Source organism: Macaca thibetana, chromosome 1, assembly GCF_024542745.1.
Source record: "Macaca thibetana thibetana isolate TM-01 chromosome 1, ASM2454274v1, whole genome shotgun sequence".
NCBI lineage: Eukaryota > Metazoa > Chordata > Mammalia > Primates > Cercopithecidae > Macaca > Macaca thibetana.
The window spans coordinates 137,406,476-137,430,985 of record NC_065578.1 but is presented as its reverse complement, the minus strand read 5'-3'; the positions used below and the strand labels follow the sequence as shown (position 1 = coordinate 137,430,985).

At 47.1% G+C, this 24,510-nt stretch overlaps 1 protein-coding gene, 1 long non-coding RNA gene and 1 other non-coding gene across 3 annotated transcripts in view; 2 read left to right on the top strand and 1 right to left on the bottom strand.

The window, feature by feature from the left end:
* LOC126937204 (histone H3.3A) overlaps positions 1–24,510 on the top strand; it is a 403,313-nt gene that overhangs the window by 58,826 nt on the left and 319,977 nt on the right. The gene's annotated exons all lie outside the window — the stretch shown is intronic.
* On the bottom strand, positions 239–22,838 carry LOC126937240 (uncharacterized). The gene is made up of 3 exons (XR_007719686.1): positions 12,665–22,838; positions 10,229–10,369; positions 239–556 (listed from the first exon to the last, which is right to left on the bottom strand). It is a non-coding gene; the product is annotated as an uncharacterized LOC126937240 (long non-coding RNA).
* Positions 18,085–18,187, top strand: LOC126944753 (U6 spliceosomal RNA). The gene has a single exon (XR_007722165.1). It is a non-coding gene; the product is annotated as a U6 spliceosomal RNA (small nuclear RNA).

Sequence of the window (24,510 nt, the reverse complement as noted above, 5' to 3'; positions counted from 1 at the left end):
GGCTGAGGCAGGAGAACCGCTTGAACCCAGGAGGCAGTGGTTACAGTGAACTGTGAACTGAGATGGCACCACTGCACTCCAGCCTGGGTGACAGAGCAAGACTGTCTCAAAAAAAAAAAAAAAAAAAATCACCACATCCAGACAATGGACAATGAGATGCTGGACCCCTCATTCATCATGATTGCTTCCTTGCCCCTCCCTAGTTCCTATTTTGTTATACATTGTTACACTTCTTCCCTGCTATATAAACCTCTAGTTTTAGTACAGCAGGGAGATGGATTTGAGACTAAGCTCCCATCTCCTCGGCTGTAGCACCCGATCTGTAGCTACAGAAGGCTATAGCACGACTCCTTCTTCTTCCTTCTTCTTTTTTGCTTATTCCTTGGTAATACTCGTTGTCTCCGTCATTGGCTTTCTGTGCAGCGAGCAGCAGGACGTAGACCAAACCTCTGGTGTTTCAGTAACAATATCATACTACCCAGTCTGAGAGAATGGTGGAGTAGCCTGTTGAAGCATCAGCTGGGAGGCATTGCAAAGATGGCAACCAACTTTCAATCTGGAAACCAAGAGGCAGAAGCAAGAATGACTCCATTTATCATCATACTCAATCACCCACTTGGAGAATTTGTGCTTCCTGTCTCTGCAACTATGTGCTCTGCAGGGTTAGAGGTCATGGCATTAAAATGGAGAAATGCTGACCAGGCGTGGTAGTTTATGCCGGTAATCCCAGTACTTCAGGAGGCCAAGGCAGGAGGATTGCTTGAGCTCAGGAGTTTGAGACCAGTCTGGGCAACATATTGAGATTCCCATCTCTACAAAAAATTAAAAGTTAACTGGACATGGTGGCACATGCCTGTAGTCCCAGCTACTTGAGAGGCTGAGATGGGACTTCAGGCTATTTGTGCCAAGCAGGACCAGCAGACAAGAAGAAGAGTCACCACTTTGGCAGAGGCGATTGACTGTGATCAGCAAGGGAAGGGAGCTCTACTGTTACACACTGGGGGCAAGGAAGAACATGTTTGGAACCCAGGTGATCCACTTTGTGGTACTCACCCAATTTAGACAGCTAATGGACAACTACAGCAGCTGTGGCCTGAGAAGGGCCTGGTGACCAGGGAGCAGATAGATCCCTCAGGGATGAGGATCTAGGTCCCCAGACCAGGTAGGCCACCTAGACCAGCAGAGTCTATTTGTGGGTGAGGGGAAATCTAGAATTGATAGTAGTGGAAGTGAAAAATGGGTATTAATCGTAGGCTCAAGACAAGCTGCAATGTCAGGGGCTGTTGTTCATCTCCTTAACCTTCCTGTTATAAGTTTCTCCCAGGAAAGAAGCCCACTGGAATTCCAGAGGAACTGCTCCTTGAACTTATTTGAAGTAGATCTGAACAGCACAAGGGGTGAATTATAATGGACACTGAGATGCGCGGTCCATAACCCCCATTAGGACTGATTACTTATCCCCGCAACTGCTTGGGAGTGCTGCAGGCAGACAGCTCTCAGCTGTGAGCACTCCTTAGGAATCGCCTCTGTTGCAGAGAGCAGCCTACTCACTTTCCTAGAGCTGCCTTCATCCAGTGACCTGGCCCCCTCACCCTAACTCAGGACATCTCTGAAGGGCCTGCCAGCCTCGGAGCTCCTCTTGGGGTTGGCTGATGACTTTGTTGAGACTACTGCACAGTCCAGTCCTGCTTCCTCCTCTTCCCGTCCACAGGAGTTGACCCCAAGAGCACTGCCCAATAAACTTCCCACTCGGTCTCCCTCTCAGAGACTGCCTCCAGAGAACTCAAACTGTGACGTTAATATTTGAGCAAAGACTTGAAGGAAGAAGGAAGATTATTCCAGATAAAAGGGCAGCTAGTCCAAAATCTCTAAGGCAGCAATGTCTGTGTGGTCAAGAAAGAGCGCAAGAAGCCAGAGTGGCCGTAGTGGAAGGAGGGAATGGAGACCATGGAGGAAGATGAGATCAGAGCAACAGTAGGAAGCCAGATCATGGAGTGCCCCAAAGACTGTTGTTAGATTTGGCTTTTTACTATGAGTGGGTCCCATTGCAGGGTTTTGATAAGACAAGTGACACGGCCAGGCGCAGTGACTCACGCCTGTAATCCCACCACTCTGGGTAGCCAAGGCAGGCAGATCACCTGAGGTCGAGAGTTCGAGACCAGCCTGGCCAACATGGTGAAACCTCGTCTCTACTAAAAATACAAAAAAAAAAAAAAAAATTAGCTGGGCGTGGTGGCGCGCACCTGTAGTCCCAGCTACTCAGTGAGGCTGAGGCAGGAGAATTGCTTGAACCAAGGAGGTGGAGGTTGCAGTGAGCTGAGATTGCACCACTGTGCTCCAGCCTGGGTGACAGAGGGAGACTCCATCTGAAAAAAAAAAAAAAGAAAAAAAGAAAGAAAATTGACACACTCTAACTTGAAATGGAAAGAATCATTCTGACTGCTGTCTTGAGAAAAGAGTATGAAGGGGAAGGATGGTCACAGGGAGACTAGCAGGGACTCTATTTCAGTCATCCATTGAGATGGGACAGTGGCCCAGACCATGGTGGCAGTGGAGAAGACGGCAAAAACTGATCTGATTCTGGATATAGGCCGAAGGTAGAGCCAACAGATTTCCTGAGCAATTGGGTATAGTCTGACAGAAAGAAAGAAGTCGAGGATGACTCCAGGGTTTTTTGTTCTGAAGCACCTGAAGAATGGAATTGAGATGGGGAATGCTATGGATGGAGCGAATGGGGGAATAGAAGATAAGGAGCTTAATTTCATTTTGGATGTGAATTTTAAGATGCCTATTAGACATCCAAATAAAGATGTCAAGTAGTCAGTGGGATGTACCAGTCTGGATTTCAGGGGAGAGGTCTGGACTGGAGATATAAATTGGAATCATCTGCACACGGACATGGTTGAAAGTCTTGAGACTGGATGAGACCACCAAGGTAAGGGGTATAGATGAAGAAGAGAAAACCAAGAACCAAGTCCCAGGTGCTATATCCTTAAGAAAGCAGGGAGGAGGGAAGAGCCAGCAAGGGAGATAGAGAAGTGACCAGTGTGGGGTAGGAGGGAAATTAAGAGAAAATAGGGTCCTAGAAGCCAAGAGAACCAATTGTGTCAGAGAAGAAAGGGGGCCCAACTGGCTCGAATTATGCCCAAAGATCAAGTATGATGACAGCTAAGGACTGTTCCTTGAACTTAGTCAATGCTGGCAACCTTGACAACATCAGTTTTACTAGAGTAGCAAGGACAAGAGCCTGGCTGGAGTGGCTTTCAAAGAGAGTGCATATCACCTATTCTGAGAAGTTTTATTGCAAAGAAAAGCAGAGAAATGGTAGGTAGTGGCAGAGGAAGTAGTTAGGAGAAGGTATTATTATTGTGATCCATTTTACAGATGAGGAAAATTAGGCTTAAAAAAAGCCTAATTTTCTGCAGCACTTTGGGAGGGCAAGGCAGAATTGCTTGAGCCCAGGAATTCCAGACCAGCCCGAGAAACATGGCGAAACCCTGTCTCTACAAAAAATATCCAGGCATGGTGGTGCATGCCTGTAGTCCTAGCTACTAGGGAAACTGAGGTGGGAGGATTGCTTGACTCGGGAGGTCAAGGCTGCAGTGAGCTGTGATCGCACCGCTGCACTCCAGCCTGGGTGACAGAACAAGACCTTGTCTTGAAAAAAAAAAAGTCAGGGAATTTGCTGAGGTTCATTCAGATAGCAAGTTGTGATCTGAGCTCAGAATCTAGAACCTGAGCTCTTACTTTTTTTTTTTTTAACCAATTCCCTATTGATGGAACTAAGTTTTTCTCAAATTTTTATATTATATTGATTTTACTTCTATTGTTTAAAATGTCAGTTATAAAGTAGATGAATATTCTTTTTTTTTTTTTTTTATGTTGGCTAGGCTAGTCTCAAACTCCTGACCTCAGGTAATCTGCCCACCTCGGTCTCACAAAGTGTTTGAGCCACTTCTCTTGGCCCAGATGAATATTCTTACAGGTAAGCCTATAATCACATTTCTGATTATTTCCTTAAGATGAATTTCTGGGTGTAGACAACCTGGGTCAAACGGTATGCACATGTGTACAGCTTTGGATGCCTCTTGCCAACGCTCTACGGAAAGGTTGTAGTCGTTCCCACTTTTGTCAGCAACACAGGAGAAGGTCCATTTCCTGCATCATTACCAACACTGGGTCTTATCTTTCTCTCCCAACTGCCTCCCACTGCATAGTGAGAATGATACCATTTTATTTTCCATATGTATGATTACCAGTTAGATTTGACCATGTTGTACAGGTCTATCTCCCAGCCACCCCTTTGGCTTCTGCTGGTGTTTATCACTCTCAGACTTGATCGCCTTCACCTGACCCCTCTCATCAGGAATATTCATCTCTTGCTGCAATAGACCCAGTTTAGAAGGTAAACTGCACAGAGCTAGGTTGAATTTTAAAATAACAGTAATTTTAGGGTAAGAAATTAGATCTTGGGTGATTTTTCTATCTGAGAGACTGTGGAAGAGCTAAGATTTTAGAAAAGCTAGGGGCAATATAGGAAGGTGTGATCATTAGACCTTCTGTGTGACTCTCCATGTAGCTATGACCTAAGAGTGTCTCGTTCCGAAGAATCCCTCAGAGTGTGCATTGAAAGGGGAGGGAGGTCCCTTCATAAAATATACTTCCAGGGCCATAATTTTCAATTTAGCGACTGTTGGAGGGCTTTCCTGTTCTTCCTTTGCTCCTCAACCTAGCCCTGTCTGGGAGCACAGCTGATAAACTGACCCCAGTACATCTAAAAGAAGCATAGATATTTTTCTTTTCTTTTTTTTTTTTTTTTTTGAGATGGAGCCTCACTCTGTTGCCCAGGCTGGAGTGCAGTAGTGCGATCCCGGCTCACTGCAACCTCTGCCTCCTGGGTTCAAGTGATTCTCGTGCCTCAGCCTGGGACTGAGGCTGGGACTCATCCCTGTAGCTGGGACTACAGGCATGTGCCACCACACCGGCTACTTTTTGTATTTTTAGTAGAGATGGGGTTTCACCATGTTAGCCAGGCTGGTCTCGAACTCCTGACCTCAAGCAATCCACCCGCCTTGGCCTCCTAAAGTGCTGGCATTATAGGCATGAACCACTGCGCCCAGCCAGGTATTTCTTTTCTTTTCTTTCTTTCTTTTTTTTTTTGTTTGAGATGGAGTTTCACTCCTATTGCCCAGGCTGGAGTGCAATGGTGTGATCTCAGCTCACCGCAGTCTCCGCCTCGCAGGTTCAAGCGATTCTCCTGCCTCAGCCTTCCAAGTAGCTGGGATTATGGGTACCCACTACCACATCTGACTAATTTTTGTATTTTTAGTAGAGACGGGGTTTCTCCATGTTGGTCAGGCTGGTCTTGAACTCCCAACCTCAGGTAATCTGCCCGCCTCGGCCTCCCGAAGTGTTGTGATTACAGGCGTGAGCCACTGCGCCTAGCCAGATATTTCTTTATACCAGTAATACATAGTTGTTGTAAAAAGATTAGGAAATAGGCCAGTACAGTGGGGCATGTCTGTAGTCCCAGTTATGCAGGAGGATTGCTTGAGCCCAGGAGTTCAAGGCCAGCATGGGCAACATAGAGATAACCCCTCTCCACTCCCCCATCTCCATTGCGGAAAAAAAAAAAAAAAAGATTAGGAGGCTGGGTGCGGTGGCTCACACCTGTAATCCCAGCACTTTGGGAGACTGAGGCAGGCGGATCACCTGAGGTCGGGAGTTTGAGACCAGCCCGACCAACATGGAGAAACCCTGTCTCTACTAAAAATAGAAAATTAGCCAGGCATGGTGGCACATGTCTGTAATCCCAGCTACTCGGGAGGCTGAGGCAGAAGAATCACTTGATCCTGGGAGGCAGAGGTTGCAGTGAGCTGAGATCACACCATTGCACTCTAGCCTAGGCAACAAGAGTGAACCTCCATCTCAAAAAAAAAGAAAAAAAAAATTAGGAGGTAATGACAGCAGAAAGAGCAATAATTAAACCAACAGAAATTCCTTCCACTGCCCTCTCAGATAATTGTTACTTACATTTTGCCAATTTTGGTTTTCAGATCTTTTCATTAAATGTTTTGTATAATAAATTTACATAATCTATTCTTTCCCAGTAATAAATCTTGAATGTCTTTCTAACTTTCCAGTTGTCAATAAATGTTAATCTACATTGTCATTTTTTTAAAAACAACTTTTGTAGAGACAGGGTCTTGCTGTGCTGCCCAGGCTGGTCTTGAACTCCAGCCTCAGGTGATCCTCCCTCCTTGGCCTCCCAAAGTGCTGGGATTACAGGCATGAGCCACTCTGCCCAGCTTACACTGTCATTTTTAATGAGTTAAATTTTATTGAATTTCATTATATGGATCATTTTAAGTAATTTAGTGAATCTCTAATTTGTGGACTTTTATTTCTTAGTTTTTTACTACAATAAGCAAGAGTGATAATATTGAGGCTAGGTTCAGTAGTTCATGCTTATAATCCCAACACTTTGGGAGGCCAAGGCAGGAGGATTGCTTGAGCTCAGGAGTTTGAGCCCAGCCTGGGCAAAGTACTGAGACCCCGTATTTACAAAAATTTTTAAAATTAGCCTTGTGTGGTGGTGTACACCTGTAGTCTCAGCTACTCAGGAGGCTGAGGTGGGAGGATCGCTTGAGCCCAGGAGGTCAAGTCTGCAGTGAGCCATGATCATGCCATTGGATTCCACCCTGATGACACAGTAAGACCCTGCCTCAAAAAAAAAAAGAGTGCCAATATTGTACATACATATTTGTCCACTTGTCCAGTATTCCTCTAGGATAAATCCTAAAAAGTAGGGTTACTAGCTCAAAGAGCGTGCACATTTTTAGAGTTTCTGAGATGAACTCCTAATGATCCAAACATTTCCTGAACTACTTTATCTCCACAACAGAGTTCTAGCTATAGGTTTTCACTCAACGATGTTCTTGCTGAAATGAGCAAGGAAGAAGTCACAGATTCTCTTTGGGAAAATGATTAGTTCTGCAAGCAAGGATATTATTTGAGAAAGATAAATTGAAAACAAAAGATGAATGGAAGGTGAGGAGTTTAACCTAGAACGCAATCTAGAACGCAAAGAAGCAGATCTGTATGCAAGTGAGAACCTGAGCTTCCAGAAGCTTCCATGTGACTTGGCCTCTGCTTAATAGCAGCAGCAATCCTAGGACTCTTGTTTAAACTCTGTCTACACTCTCACCATCCTGTCTGATGGAAGAAATGACAGAACTGGAAGAAGAGACATCGTAGAGATGGATGTGTGCCCGGCTCAGACAAGCACTTAGTGTCTTGTTAAGAAGACCGAAAACATAAACGAGAGAAGAATCCTCTGTAGCAACATCAACAACCATCTTCACACTAGCCCTTGGTCTCTTAAGCCAACAGGCCTAAAATCGAGCTCATTGTTCTTTCCCATGGACCCTTGTTCCTATCATCCCTATCTTCAATTAGTGGCATCGCCGTTACTTAGCAAGCCTAAGCAAGAAACCTATGACTTCTCCTTCTCCTTTAACTCCAACATCGAAGGAGCCAATTATTTGCGTGTATCCTATCCTCAATGTCTTTCCTTTCCATTCTCCTTATAACCCTGGATGGAGCCTCCATTGTCTTTTGCCTGAGAGAAGGTGGCGATCTCCAGAATGTCTATGGAGGTTTCAAAACCTTCTGATGGCTCCATCGTCTGCAGCTGATGCTTCCATTCCTTAGTAAGGCAGTGAAAACTTTTCCAAAATCTGACCCTAGCCTTGCTTTTCAGCTTCATCCCCGCTACTTCCCTTCTTGTCCTCCAGATACTTGGACTTCCCCAGCGGTCGCCTCCCTGTGCTTTTGTTCTGGTGGTTTTTTTCCCCACTGACCTCTCTTTCTCCTCTCTTTCCCAGCCTGCTGAACTCCTTCTCATCCTCAAAGGCCAATGCAAATATTTAATTCTCTGCAGCTTTCTCCAGACAGAATCAATCATCCTCTCTACTGTGTTCCCATAGCATTTTGCCTAACTGCTAGAGAAGCATTCAGTAGGTATCAGATGCCTCCTGATAGACTGGGATTTCACTGAGGACATGGAATGTGTCTTATTCATCTTGGATACCGAGGGCGTAGCCGAATTCCAGGCGTATAGGAGGGGCTTAGTAAATATTGGTTGAATTGGATTAAGTCAGAAATAGATCCAGGTCACTGACTCTTATGCAATGTCTTTTTTTTTTTTTTTTTTTTTGACAGAGCCTTGCTTTGTTGCCTAGGCTGGAGAGCAGTGGCGCATTCTCAGCTCACTGTAGCCCCTGCCTCCCAGGTTCAAGCTATTCTCATGCCTCAGTCTCCTGGGTCACTGGGATTACAGGTGCACACCACCACACCTGGCTAATTTTTGTATTTTTAGTAGAGACGTGGTTTCACCACGTTGGCCAGGCTGGCCTTGAACCCTGACTTCGGGTGATCTGCCCGCTTCAACCTCCCAAAATGCTGGGATTACAGGCGTGAGCCACTACGCCCAGTCCCAGTGTCTTTTATATTATCCCAAAGTGAATACTTGCACAGCGAGGGGGCCATTACCAGAAGGCAGAATGGACCAACCTCCCACACTTCCTTTCTGTTACCCATGGAAATTAATTCTTTTGTGTATGATATTGTCTCTAGTTACATTACAAATATCCCTTCTGCTGAGCATTCTAGGGATTAAAAAAAATACAAATATCCCTTGGAGGGATTAAGACTTTAAGGCATTATCATCAAGGTTAACTCTACTAAAATTTTTGTGCTGAAAATGAACTTAGAAGTTGTTACTCCTAGGCTGGGCGGGGTGGCTCACACCTGTAATCCCAGCACTTTGGGAGGCTGAGGCGGGCGGATCACTTGAGGTCAGGAGTTCGAGACCAGCCTGGCCAGCATGGTGAAACCCCGTCTCTACTAAAAATACAAAAAAAATTGCTAAGCATGGTGGCCCACGCCCATAATCCCAGCTACTCGGGAGGCTGGGGCAGGAGAATCACTTAAACCCAGGAGGCAGAGGTTGCAGTGAGCCAAGATCGTGCCATTGCACTCCAGCCTGGGCAACAGAGAGAGACTCCATCTCAAAAAAAAGAAAATAGTTGTTTCTAAAGAAACAACTAACCTACAGGGGCTACCTGCAGAAGGAGTGGGCATCAGGTATGTTAACAGGAGCACTGAGAGGAAACAGTTGCAGAGCAGGGCTGGGGGATGTGGGTGGTAAGGGCCAGTTCTGCGTGAGGTACCATGGGGGGAGATATGGGGTAGTGTGAGTGCCTGGATGCCTGGCGAGGGGATGTGCGGGCAGGGAGGGAATTACATCGTGGGAGAGGGGAGGAGCAAGGACAAATTCTTCCTACTTCCCAATTCGGTCAAATGTCTTCCCTGTGTAGAGTGATGATTCTTAGTGAAGATCCTGACTTCCAAACACCTCTGGTAGATCTCCTTTTTTGCTAGAGTGCCAGAAAATTCTTAGGTAATTTTCCAATTTTAATTCATTTTCATCTTAAAAATAAATACATGCCTCATGGTATTTTTAAGAGGGGTGGGTGTTTGATGAAATAAAATGAGTGACAACAGGGTGTCACAACTCCAGAAAGGTTTCGTATCGCTGGTTTAGAGATTCCCAGTGAGTAGGAGTTTGATGAACTGAAAAATGAAATGGCTTCCAAATCACTCTGCCCTACTATGCTGATTTGAAACACATAACCTGCCTACACTGCTGAAAAGCTCCCAGCCCTGGGGTGAATGAACCCTGCAAAGCTACTACTTGGCACTCACCCAGCACTGCAAAAGGCAGTGAAAGGAAATGTTCACAGTCAATTGATAGCAGCAGGACCCTTGGGGAGCTAGAGTGAGGGATGGGACCAGCCAAGGCCATTTGGACGGGCATCCAGGTTACCACACAAAAGCCTTCCTGGGAACTCTCAGGACAATGACGGTTTGGAGCCCTGGCTTCACGTTTCACTTTAAAAGAGGCCACTACCTAAGTGGGTTGAGATGCTCCTTTCTGGCTCTCTCTAGTCAAAGGTTCATACTGCCCAGGAGAAGAGTGAAAAGGGAAAATCAGCCTTATTAGCATGTATTTATTTGGGGGCTTGACTCTGAGGCCGCATTTGGTGGCGCCTTTCAGGACTGGAAGAGGCTAGAAGATTCCTGCTATATTTGAAAGCAATTCATGACTTAATTTCACATTTTTAAGCTCTGGATTATGTAGGGTGCTTATATATTCAATTATTACCTTGGATTAAGATTTCAAATTGTGATCTTCCTATTTCCCAAAGAAGAGAGCTTGAGGAGTTCATCAGGCCAGGATTCTTCTTCCTTTGAGAGACAACCAAGCAGATGGTGCTGCTAATATGCAGACACCTGCACAGATGCCCTGTTGAGGCCCAAACGACAGCTGTGGCTTTTCTGCATACCCAAGGAAAAACTTACCTTTCCCTCTCTGATTTTTCCTCTTTTAAAATTCTGTATAGCTACTAATGGAGGGGATAAGGATAATGCAAGGCAGGGCTTTTAAAACACTTTTAAAGCAATGAAACCCTCTTTCAATTGAAATCTGTGCCTAACTTCAGTATGTAAAACCAAAAAGAAAGGCCAGGTGTAGTAGCTCATGCCTGTAATCCTAGCACTTTGGGACGCGAAGGTGGGATGATTTCTTAAGGCTAGGAGTTCAAGACCAACCTGGACAATATAGCAAGACTCTGTCTCTACAAAAAATACAAAAATTAGCTGGGTGTCGTGGTGCACACACCTGTAGTCCCAGCTACTCAGGAAGCTGAGCCAGGAGAATCTCTTGTTTTTTTGAGATGGAATCTCACTCTTTTGCCCAGGCTGGAGTGCAGAGACGCGATCTCGGCTCACTGTAACCTCCGCCTCCCAGGTTCAAGCAATTCTCCTGCCTCAGCCTCTCAAGTAGCTGGGATTACAGACATGCGCTACCACGCTCAGCCAATTTTTCTATTTTTAGTAGAGATGGGGTTTCACCATGTTGCCAGGCTGGTCTCGAACTCCTGACTTCAAATGATCTGCCCACCTTGGCCTCCCAAAGTGCTGGGATTACAGAGGATCTCTTTTTTTTTTTTTTTTTTTCTGAGACGGAGTCTTGCTCTGTCGCCCAGGCTGGAGTGCAGTGGCGCAATCTCGGCTCACTGCAAGCTCCACCTCCCAGGTTCACACCATTCTCCTGCTCAGCCTCCAGAGCACCCAGGACTACGGGCACCCACCACCACGCCCAGCTAATTTTTTTGTATTTTAGTAGAGACAGGGTTTTACCATGTTAGCCAGGATTGTCTCGATCTCCTGACCTCGTGATCCGCCCACCTCGGCCTCCCAAAGTGCTGGGATTACAGGCATGAGCCACCGCGCCCGGCCCTGGAGGATCTCTTAAGCCCAGGAGTTTGAGGCTGCAGTGAGCTATGATCATGCCACTGCATTCCAGCCTGAGCAACAGAGCAAGACCTCATCTCAAAAAAAAAAAAAAAGGCCGGGCGCGGTGGCTCAAGCCTGTAATCCCAGCACTTTGGGAGGCCGAGACGGGCGGATCACTAGGTCAGGAGATCGAGACCATCCTGGCGAACACGGTGAAACCCCGTCTCTACTAAAAAATACAAAAAAACTAGCCGGGCGAGGCGGCGGGCGCCTGTAGCCCCAGCTACTCGGGAGGCTGAGGCAGGAGAATGGCGTAAACCCGGGGGGCGGAGCTTGCAGTGAGCTGAGATCCGGCCACTGCACTCCAGCCCGGGCGACAGAGCCAGACTCCGTCTCAAAAAAAAAAAAAAAAGTAGGGGCCTGCGTGCAGTGGCTCACGCCTGTAGTTCCAGCACTTTAGGAGGCCAAACTGGGCAGTTCACTTGAGGCCAGGAGTTCAAGACCAGCCTCGCCACATGGTAAAACCCCATCTCTACTAAAATTACAAAAATTAGCCAGGCATTGTGGCACACACCTGTAATCCCAGCCACTCCGGAGGCTGAGGCAAAAGAATCGCTTGAACCTGGGAGGTGGAGGTTGCAGGAGCCAAGATCGCACCACTGCACTTCAGGATGGGTGACAGAGCAAGACTCTGTCTGAGAAAAAAAAAAAAAGAAAAGAAAAAAAGTAGTGGTTCTTTGGTTAAACTGGGATGGGGACCTGGAGTCTTGACCTCCTTGCTTCCCGCCCCTGGGAAGCAAATCTGACATAAATTCCAGAATGCTGCCATCATCCCAATCAGAATTTCTCAATCTCCAAGGGAAATTTTGTCATCTGGCACTTCAATGGCTGTTTTAAAATGTTACAAAAGATTTGGCAAGATCCCAACGGGAGGGACAAGCACCTACATCTGGGCTTGGAAGCCAATGGTGTGATATGAGGGAGTCTAAGTGGCCACTGCCAGCTCCGCTGTGGGGACTGCCAGCCTCCCATCCTGCTTGCTGTCTACATCACATAATGTGCCTGGTTGAGAAAAGGCCTTAGGAAGAGCCAGAGAGTGCCAGAGAACGGAAAGAGTGTGACACATGCCTCGCTGAGGTCGAACAGTGCGTCAGCCTTACTTTCCCAGCTGACTAAGGACGCCTCCCAACAAGCTGCTTGCCTGCTGAAGCCTGTCTTGAAAACTGAGAGTAGATGGCCATGACTACCCAGAGTTTTCTCCCCAGCAGTTAACGAACACACAGCAGACGCATTCATGCAATACCTTGGAATCATCCCAGAAGCTCCAGGTCAGGTCTCCTTGTCTGAACGCCCCTACCTAGCTGGGCCACACAAGCAGTTTCCACGCTGAGTCCACTAAGTAATCCAAAACAATTGTTCCTTGGGATTTTTCTGAAAAAGAGATAGAAAGGGCTCTGCCTCGGTGAGCAGAGGGAGCTGCTTCAGTATTGGAAACAAAGATAACTGAAATGCATTCTTTGGAATCTGATAAACCCTCTTCCCAAGACAAGAAAGGCATTAAGTCAGACCTGAGCTTTGGGGCTCATTTCAGGTACGTGCTGGCTTTAGCAACTGAGGAAAAGCCATTATCCCTGTCTTCTTAATTTCCCACAGCAATCAGCCCTAGTAGGTTCACCATGTTCTCTGTGCAGTTTGAGACAAACTCACTAAACGTCCTGTTCTCTGAAAAATGATCCATCCAAGAGGGCACAGGCCAAGAGTGTTTCTCCTTTTGGTATCAGGGACAGGTTGTGATGCTGCTGTGATCAAAGACATGAGTTCCTCAGGTGAGGGGGCAGCCCGTCTACAGTCCTGGTGGGGAGGGCTGCACTTAGCGTAGGAGCTGGCTATTTCACTGCCCCCACCCCATCTTCATTGCTTGTAGGCATCCAGAGCTCTATGGTGTGACATATATCCTGGAATAGTTCCAACATCCCTGTTCCAGGACTTGCTAGATGCAGACCCACTTGTGATATGGTTGGAAAAGTCACTTTTCACCTCCTGTCCTAAGCTGCTAAGAAAAACGAAAAATGCAGCCTTACATGTCTGCATTTTTCTGGTGATCATGAGTGACTGATTTGAGCAATAAGTATATGACTGAGAGGCCCCCGCCAGGCATTTGTGGAGTGGATTGCTGAAGCTTAGTTAGTTAAGCAATATGCCAGAAATTTGGAGATCATAAACTCTGACTTTTGCCACCCTGCTACATGCTCTTCAGCCAGTTATTTCTCCTATGTTCTGCCTTTATAAAATTGGGATAAGTTATCTTTGAGATTGTTTTAAGAAGAGACACTAATGAAAATGATTGCCAAGTGCCTCTCTAAAGAGAAAGTACAGTAGGCATAAGTGCTTTATGTGATGAAATTCAATCTTTCTTCCTCCCTTTGCAACCTGAACCATGGAATCAATAATGTTTTTCCAAGTGCAGTGTCCCCAGGACAAAATGTGAACCAGTTTCCTGAGCTCGGCAGCCCTCGGATGGGGAGGAGCCCCTGGCCTCTGGGGCTTGGCGTCCTGGGCTGTGGCTGGCTTTACGGCTGTAAATGCCCATCTTATCCTGGGATTCCAGCCAAGATGCCAGGGTTGCAAATTTCTCTCATTTCAGAGGAAGCTTTGTTTAGGGGTTGAGTCTTCACAATGGCTTTTGCCATCTATCTCCATTTTATTTTCTCTTTTATCGAGTACCTATTGTACCCCAGGCACTATGCTAACTGCATTCACCTACATTATCTTGTTTAATCCTCTGAGCGGCTCGGCAAGGGGGGTGTCATTACCATTCCTATTTTACCTCACGAAATAGACACTTGGGGGGAGTGAAACAAGTTAGCAACGTAACACAGAAGACAATGGGCAAGGCCAGGATTGCAACCCAAGCTCATCATTACTCTCCCATGCTTCCTTTCCCACAGTTGTCCTACATTCAGACACTTCCCATTTAAGAGAAAATCAAGCTGCAGTTTGAAAAAGCACTAACTAGAGAGTTCAAGGGAGTGGGGTCTTCTGCCCACACCTGTGGGGAAGATGCTGTAGGCATAGCTATTGGGTACTACCTGCCTTGGAGGATGAGGGTGAAGGGAATGGGGTCCTTCCTCTTTCACATGGTCCTGAAGACCAGTGCTCAGGCCTATGTGTTCTCAGAGCATTTCCTGCCCTGGATGCAGGGCATCCAGGCTATCACTGCTACAGCAGGGCCCCTAATGCACTGCCTTATAGTCAACATGACTGTCAGCTCATTTCAGCTCAATCATCCGGCCCTGTGAGAGATGCACACATGCTGAAGAGCCTTTCTGCAGTTCTGCGTTGAACTCTTCATGTGGTCTCATCTAGTAATGAGTGCGAGTGGTAAGTTCAAGAAACAGAGCAAGGGAGAGGACCCTTCTCGTGTAGTTTTGTTTTGTTTTTTTTTTTGAGATGGCATCTTGCTGTGTCACCCAGGTTGGAGTGCAGTGCAGTGGTGCAATCTCATCTCACTGCAACCTCTGCCTCCTGAATTCAAGGGATTCAGCCTCTCGAGTAGCTGTGACTACAGGCATGCGCCACCACGCCTGGCTAATTTTTGTATGTTTAGTAGAGACGGGGTTTCACCATGTTGGCCAAGCTGGTCTCAAACTGCTGACCTCAAGTGATCCATCCGCCTTGGCCTCCCAAAGTGCCAGGATTATAGGCGTGAGCCACTGCGCCCAGCCATTGTAGTTCTTTATATAGAGAAAAAAGTACTGATGACTAGCTTGTATCAATGAGAACTGAGATGTAGAGCAAAGCGGAGCTGCTTATAGATTGACTGATTTTTTACCAAAATAAGGGAGGGTCCTTCCTGACAGTTTTGCTTGGGGATTGGGGGAGAGACTGCAGCTTGTTGCATAATATCTGTTTCCCTCTTAATTATAAAACTCCAAGTTTATATGGAGCAAAGTGTCCAGCTAACATCTACATTTCCAAGCGTTCCTGGCCACTGAGATATAAGGGAATATTATATGTAAAAATTTCAAGAAGTCTACTGAGAGCAAGCTGACTCAGAGGGCCAACCTTTTGTTGCTTCGCTTGTCCCTCTCCCTTTGTTCTGCTGCCTGGAATGCAGATGTGATGGCTGGCATGCCACTGCCCTTTTAAACCATGAGGTAGCCTTGGGGATGGAAGTCAGCACTAAGGATGGTGCTGCAGAAAGCTAGAAGCAGCTTGGGTTCCTGCTAACTTCATGGAGCCACCATTCCTGCCCAGGACTGAAGTCCCCTGGAATTCTTTTACATAAGAGGATAAACCCTGCTTTCTGTTGTATAAAATCTAACTTAATCCTAAGTGACAGATTCTGTTTGATAGAGGCAGCTGGAATTTCTAGCTAGTCAAGGTCACCTGAGCCCTGTCTGCTCTATCTACCTCCTAAAGGCACATACCTAAGTCTTCCGGATAGTCTGTGCACAAGTTACATGATCACCTGTAGAAGGGTAGGTGTGGAGACTTTTTAGGTAATACTAAATTAATTCCTGAATTCTATTTTTTGTGGAACGTGTGTATATTGAACACCTACCACACACCAGGTACCACGCTATACACACTCGGGTCTACGCTCAGGACACTTAAATAGAGTATTTGAATAGAGTGAGATGGCAATTTAAATAGAGTGAGATGGCTAGGTGCAGTGGCTCACACCTGTAATCCCAACACTTTGGAAGGCCAAGGCAGGCAGATTGCTTGAGGCCAGGAGTTTGAGACCATCCTGGGCAACACAGTGAGATCCCGTCTCTCCAAGAATTTTTTTTTTTTTTTGAGACGGAGTCTCACTCTGTTGCCCAGGCTGGAGTGCAGTGGCCGGATCTCGGCTCACTGCAAGCTCTGCCTCCTGGGTTTACGTCATTCTCCTGCCTCAGCCTCCCGAGTAGCTGGGACTACAGACGCCCGCTACATCGCCTGGCTAGATTTTTTGTATTTTTAGTAGGGACGGGGTTTCACCGTGTTAGCCAGGATGGTCTCGATCTCCTGACCTCGTGATCCACCCGCCTCGGCCTCCCAAAGTGCTGGGATTACAGGCTTGAGCCACCGCGCCTGGCCCCAAGAATTTAAAAAAAAAAAAAAAAAGTTAGCCAAGTGCAGTGGCATGTGCCTGGGGTCCCAGCCACTTGGGAGGCTGAGGCAAGAGGATTACTGGAGCCCAGAAGTTCAGCGCTGCAGTGAAGTATGATCACATCACTGTACTCCAGCTTGGGCAACGGAGTGAGACCCCCATCTCTAAAACAAATAAACACAGTGAGCTGTGCACTGTGAGGAAGTGCTCTAACAGAGGAGTTCCCTAACCTAGTCTTGTAGAAGGCTTGCAAGAAAAAACTGGGGCCTGTAGGGCAAGTAGGAGCCAGTCAGACGTAAAGTAGCCAAATGAAGAGCTTTCTGTGGATGATATACAATCTTTTTTAATGGACTACAGTTGTCTTTCCAAACAGGCTATGACCCAGCAGCTGATTCTTGCTAAACTTGCAATGATCTTGCCATGATCAATACTGGTAGCCACTCCATTACCGTACCCACGGTTTAGAAGGTAGTTTGTATTTTTCCTTCTTTTCTTTTACCACAGACTTTACTCCCTCCTAGGGTCTGGAATAAGGAAAAAAAAATGCGTGTAGATCAGGAAGTCTGATTATGTACCAAGAGAGATTTGGGGAAAATTCAGACTGGTTGTATCCAGATGGGTTTGCACAGTCAGTATGTGGTCCTAGGCCTTGGTCTTGGCAGAGAGGCGGTGCAGGGCAAGGGAATTTCCCCAGTGATCAGTGGTCTCTAGGGAACCTGTTTGACTTTGTCACTCAAGGACCTTATCAGATCCAGGCAGCTCTAGGTCTGCTGCTTCTGCCCCAACCCAAGTTCTAAGTTTTTGTTTACATTCAAGATAAGACTGGCCAGGCGTGGTGGCTCACGCCTGTAATCCCAACACTTTGGGAGGCTGAGATGGGTGGATCACAAGGTCAGGAGATCAAGACCAGCCTGGTTAACACAGTGAAACCCTGTATCTACTAAAATTACTAAAAATTAGCAGGGCGTGGTGGCACATGCTACTCGGGAGGCTGAGGCAGGAGAATCGCTTGAACTTGGGAGGTGGAAGTTGCAGTGAGCCGAGATCAGGCCACTGCACTCCAGCCTGGGCAACAGAATGAGACTCCGTCCCCCCGCCAAAAAAAAAAAAACAAGATGAGACTGTATTTGATTATAAGTAACAGAAACCAACTAAAGCCAGCTCAAGCAAAAAAGGAAAAGTCAGAGGACAGGTAAGGATTTTCTTTTTGCATCCAGTGGCAGGAAAGCAGCAATGTCGAAGGAAGATATCAAAGTCATAAACTAGAAGGTATCAGGAGTCCCCAGTCCACATGATAATGAATAAATAGTGCTCGCGGCCAGGTGCAGTGGCTCACGCCTGTAATCTCAGCACTATGGGAGGCTGAGGCAGGTGGATCACCTGAGGTCGGGAGTTCGAGACTAGCCTGGTCAACATTGTGAAACTCTTTCTCTACTAAAAATACAAAATTAGCTAGGCGTGGTGGCGGGTGCCTGTAATCCCAGCTACTCGGGAGGCTGAGGCAGGAGAATTGCTTGAACCTGGGAGGTGGAGGTTGCAGTGAGCTGAGATTATGCCACTGCACTCCAGCCTGGGCAACAGAATGAGACTCTAGCTCCATAAATAAATACATCAATAAATAAATAGTGCTTGCTTTGGCAGCATATATACTAAAATTGGAACAATACAGAGAAGATTAGCATGGCCCCTGCATAAAAAAGGTTTTTTTGTGTTTTTTGTTTTGTTTTGTTTGAAACAGAGTCTTGCTTTGTCGCCAGGCTGGAGTGTAGTGGTGCGATCTCAGCTCACTGGAACCTCCGCCTCCTGGGTTCAAGCGATTCTCCTGCCTCAGCCTCCCAAGTAGCTCGGACTACAGGCGCCTGCCACCAAGCCCAGCTAATTTTTGTATTTTTAATAGAGATGGGTTTCATCATGTTGGCCAGGATGGTCTTGATCTCTCGACCTCATGATCTACCCACCTCGGCCTCCCAGAGTGCTAGGATTACAGGTGTCAGCCACCATGCCTGACCAATAAAAAATTTTTTAATTAAAAAAAGATAAATAAATAATATGTAAAAGGCCAGGCACAGTGGCTCATCTGTTATCCCAGCACTTTCAGAGACTGAGGTAGGAGGATCACTTGAGGCCAGCCTGGGTAACGTAAGATCCTATCTCTACCAAAAATAGAAAAGTTACCCGCTCGTGGTGCCACGTGCCTGTAGTCCTAGCTACTCACGAGACAAAGATGGGAGAATCGCTTGAGTCCTGAAGCTTGAGGCTGTAGCAAGCCATGATGGTGCCACTGCACTCCAGCCTGGGAAACAGAGGGAGACCGTGTCCCTAAAAAATAAATAAAAATAACTTCTCAAAAAAAGATATACATGTGACCAACAAACGTGGGAAAAAAAGCTCAACATCGCTGATCATTAGAGAATGCAAATGAAAGGCCGGGCGCGGTGGCTCACGCTTGTAACCCTAGCACTTTGTGAGGCTGAGGCGGGCGGATCATCTGAGGTCAGGAGTTCGAGACCAGCCTGACCAACATGGAGAAACCCCGTCTTTACTAAAAATACAAAATTAGCTGGGCATGGTGCCAGGCGCTTGTAATCCCAGCTGTTTGGGAGGCTAAGACAGGAGAATCGCTAGAACCTGGGAGGCAGAGGTTGTGGTGAGCCGAGATCATGCCATTGCACTCCAGCCTGGGCAACAAAAGCGAAACTCCATCTCAAAAAAAAAAAAAAAAGAGAAATGCAAATGAAAACCACAATGAGATACCATCTCACGTCAGTCAGAATGCCGATTATTAAAAAGTCAAGAGATAACAGATAGGCTGGGCATGGTGGCTCACACCTGTAATCCCAGCACTTTGGGAGGCCAAGTTGGGCAGATCACTTGAGGTCAGGAGTTCGAGGCCAGCCTGGCCAACATGGTGAAACCCTGTCTCCACTAAAAATACAAAAATTAGCTGGGAATCATGGCGCACACCTGTAACCCCAGCTACTCAGGAGGCTGGGGCAGGTAAATTGCTTAAACCTGGGAGGCAGAGTTTGCAGTGAACCAAGATCACGCCACTGCACTCCAGCCTAGGTGACAGAGTGAGACTCTGTTTCAATAAAATGAAATTTAAAAAAAGAAACAACAGCTGCTGGCGAGGTTGTGAAGAAATAAGAAAGCTATTACACTGTTGGTGGGAATGTAAATTAGTTCAACCATTGTAGAAGACAGTGTGGCAATTCCTCAAAGATTTAGAACCAGAAATACCATTTGACCCAGCAATCCCATTACTGGGTATACACCCAAAGGAATATAAATCATTCTGTTATAAAGATACAAACACATGTATGTCCATTGCAGCACTATTCACAATAGCAAAGACATGGAATTAACCCAAATGCCCATCAATGATAGACTCGATAAAGAAAATGTGGCAGCTGGGCATGGTGTCTCATGCCTTTAATCCCAGCACTTTGGGAGGCTGAGACAGGCAGATCACCTGAGGTCAGGAGTTCGAGACCAGCCTGGCCAACATGGTGAAACCCATCTCTACTAAAAATACAAAAATTAGCGGAGTGTGGTGGTGCGTGCCTGTAATCCCAGCTACTCCGGAGGCTGACAGGCAGGGGAATTGCTTAAACCTGGGAGGTGGAGGTTGCAGTGAGCTGAGATCGCACCACTGCATTCATTCCAGCCTGGGCGACAGAGCAAGACTCCATCTCAAAAAAAAAAAAAAAAAAGAAAAATGAAAGAAAGAAAATGTGGCACATATACACCATGGAATACTATGCAGCCATAAAAAGGAACAAGATCATGTCCTTTGCAGGGACATGGATGAAGCTGGAAGCCATTATCCTCAGCAAACTAATGCAGGAACAGAAAACCAAACACTGTATGTTCTCACTAGTAAGTGGGAGCTGAACAGTGAGAACACATGGACACACGGAGGGGAACAACACTCACAGGGGCCTGTTGGGGGCAGGCAGGGGAACAGAGAGCATTAGGGAGAAGAGCTAATGCATGCTGCGCTTAACACCTGGGTGATGGGTGGATAGGTGCAGCAAACCACCATGGCACACATATACCTGTGTAACAAACCCGCACATCCTGTACATGTACTCAGAAACTTAAATAAATAAAAGTAAAACATAAGGGCCATGCCTTAGCTCCTGGTTTTGTTTGTTTGTTTGTTTTTTGAGATGGAGTCTCACTCTGTCACCAGGCTGGAGTGCAGCTGGCGCAATCTTGGCTCACTTCAACCTCCGCCTCCTGGGTTCAAGCGATTCTCCTGCCTCAGCCTCCCGAGTAGCTGGGACTACAGGTGCCTGCCACCACGCCCAGCTAATTTTTGTATTTTTGGTAGAGACGGGGTTTCACCACATTGGCCAGGATGGTCTCAACATCTTGACCTCGTGATCTGCCTGCCTCAGCCTCTAAAGTGCTGGGATTATTTATAGGCATGAGCCACCGCACCCGGCCTCCTAGTTTTTAACATGAGCTCAGCTCAGACTGATTCTCTTAGTCTCAATTCTAGGTCCTGTGGCAAAGACACTTTGAGGAGCCCATCCTGGGATGAAAACCATGGCCAGGGAAGGGGCCACAGCAGAGAGGCAGAGCTGCTGAGACCACTTCTGCAACCACAAGGACGAGAGTGCACATCATTGGTGAGGGAGGGCTGGTGCCTGCCCCCATGTGCACACAGCAGCCCATAGCTGAGGAGTCACAGAGCTCTTACCTCAATCCTCCCTCATCAGTTCAGCCAGAACTGATCTCTCAGCCAAGTCTGTACCCTGGCTAGAATGTGATCTTCAGAATGTGATCCTGCTTTGTTCACTCCTATGACCCCAGCATCTAGAAAAATGCTTGGCACCATTGGTAGGCACTCAAATACTATACTTGGTACATCAAATAACAAATTAACTCCTCCATTCTATGTCTTCTTGGAAGGGATACAGGATGGCAGCTGGGGAGAGGAGAGCGCAGAAGAAAGATGAGAACAGGATCTTAGAAAACATCCCTGGGGCATATTTGTAGGCCCTGACTTACCCAGATCCTAGGGACAGGAATTATGGCTTAGGGAGCAGTAGGCAAGCCCTGATCATGGAGCTTGGCAGACCCATTTATTCCTTCAACAAGGATTTATGGAACACTTAACAGATGCCAAGTCCTGCTGGATTCTCAGCCTCCTAAGGCCTAGCTTTCATACCCTTCTGGCCTTGTGATTTCTGGCTAGCTTTTAGCCTCTCTGTCTCTCTGTTCATTCATTGGTAGATCACAGGGTCCTTGAGAAGATTAAATGACATAATATATAAAATACTTCCTTGTACATAGTAACTGTCCTGTAAATATTTTTGCTGCAAAACATGGTTGTTGGGTCTGTTGTTTTGTGGGGGGTGGGGAGATGGGGCTTAGGGTAAAATTGTAACTGTGTAATTTACCACTGTCTGGGGTTCCTCCAGGAGATGGAATTGATCTGTATAATCATCATTTCTCACGCAAGAATAGCACTGCCTTCACCTGGCTGCTTATATATGAAGAAGTGCTCTTCTTTCCATAAGAGGACACAGCTTCTGGCGCAGCAGCAGGAAGCTGTAGATGCGGCATGGGTTACTCGGGGGATAATCGGGTTTGCACAGCACCACACACACCTTCCTACCCACATGGGGTGCCCGGGGTGCTGGTGTCGGCCTGGTCAGAGGGCAAGTGAAGCTAATGGCGGCCATGCAGTGAATTCACAGGGCTACCCTGTTCTACTTCTCTCCACCTCCTCCCTCCTGGCTTCTGGTCCCAGGTGTCTCAAACACAGTTCAGCCTCTTTGAATCTCCACTCAGGGCCATCCCAGTCCCTCAGGTTCATTGTGGGTGTCCTTTCCCTGCTCCCCACTGTCCCTGGAGCTTACCCCTCCCATCCTACACTCTGATATGAGACAGAAGGTCTCCTAGGCCTCCTTCCTCCAAGAGACCCCCTATGTCCCCCCCACTCTCCCCCAGTTTGACCTCCTAGGCAGACGGTTTGTGTTTGAGGGTCATCCCTCTCCTCCAGATGCCTCGTCATTCACCTTCAGCATTTAGGAACACAGCAGCAATCTAAACCAAATGGAGAAAGCAGGAGAAATTTTTAAAAGAAAGAAAGAAAAAGGGGAGGTGCAGTGGCTCACACCTGTAATCTCGGCACTTTGGGATGCCGAAGCGGGTGGATCGCTTGAGGTCAGGCATTTGAGACCAGCCTGGCCAATATGGCGAAACCCATCTCTACTAAAATACAAAAATTAGCCAGGCATGGTGGCAGGTACCTGTAATCCCAGCTACTGCAGAGGCTGAGGCAGGAGAATCGCTTGAACCCAGGAGGCGGAGGTTGCAGTGAGCCCTGGGATAGAGCCACTGCACTCCAGCCTGGGTGACAGAGCAAGACTCCATCTCAAAAAAAAAAAAAAAAAAAAAAAAAGGAAAGAAAAGAAAAAAAAAGAACAGATAATTTCAAAAGGACATTAAGCTCCATTCAGAGACACAATCTCCAATCAACAAAACGAAAGGCTGGCATTGCCCCACAGGGACTGGCGGAAAGGCAGCCTGCCGGTGAGAGCTTTCTGGAGCCGGCTTCTCACACTGGGGAGGGCGCCCTCCCAGCAACCAGCCCCACCCGACGGGATCAGGCAGGACCCCACCCCAGGCTATGGGGCTTTGGGCTTCCCTGCTGCGGAGTTTCCTCCTGACACAGCTTACAAAGGCTCCCTCACGGGAGTAACAGCAGGACTGTGCTTGGCTGACAGAATGTTTTGGCAGAAAACCGCTGTCTGAGTCAGCTCTGAGAAATAATTAACCCTCATGATGTTTCCTGGAGGACTGAAGAGGGTTGGGTGTGGAGGATACTGGCAGGGCCTGAAGAGCTGGGCCTCTGAGGGGGAGGGAGTACCTGGGCCGTCGGGCCTGGGCCTCCAGCACCCTCACCTGAGTGCCAGGACCCCTCAGCTAGCTCTCACCTGCTCTCTGGGCCTCAACATTGTTCTGGGGGATGGCAGAGAAAAGACTCTTACTTTTCTTTTCTCTTTTTTTTTTTTTGAGACAGGGTCTTGCCGTCACCCAAGCTAGTGCGTAGTGGTGCAATCACGGCTCGCTGCAGCCTTGGCCTCCTGGGCTCAAGTGATCTTCCCATCTCAGCTTCCCAAGTAGCTGGGACTACAGACACACATACCACATCCAGCTAATTTTTGTACTTTTTGTAGAGACAGGGTCTCGCCATATTGCCCAGGCTGGTCTCGAACTCTTGGTCTCAAGTGATCTGCCTGCCTCAGCCTCCAAAAGTGCTGGGATTATAGGTGTGAGCCACCATGCCTAGCCTTTTATTTTTTATTTATTTTTTTAAGACAGTGTCTCTTATGTTGCCCAGACTGGAGTGCAGTAGCATGAACACAGCTCACCAACAGCCTCATCTCCCAGGCTCAAGCTATCCTCTTGCCTCAGCCTCCCAAAGTGCTGTGATTACAGTCATGAGCTGCCACACCCAGCTAGTTTTTTTTTTCTTTTTTCTGTAGAGACAAGTTCTTGCTATGTTGCCCAGACTGGTCTGCACTCCTGGGTTCAAGTGATCCATTCACCTCAGCGTCCCAAAGTGCTGGGATTACAGGCATGAGCCACCGCACCCTGCCTGACCCTTACTTTTCTAGACCCTCTTCCTGGAGGTCTGTTTCCAGTCAGGACCTTTCTGTAACATGTAACTCAGGCAGATCACTATGCGGAGTTGCTCACTGTGTGGTGCTCAGTGTGGTACCAAGAGCTCAGAGAAGACACAAGTAAAACATAAGATCCAGACCAGGCCTCAGGGAACTCACCACCTGAGCAGAGAGGGGAGACATGGAAACCCATTCAGTTACATAGCCTCTGCTGGTCATGTGTTCATACATCCGGTGTGAAAGGAGAAAAGAGATTTTCTTGAGCCTAAGCAGATTACTTTACACATTTAAACTGGGGGCTCAGAGACTTGCTAAGGTAATAATGTTGCTTGTGATTCACTTGCTAAGGTAATAATGTTGCTTGTGATTCATATTGGTTCTTCTTTCTTTTTTTTTGAGATGGAGTTT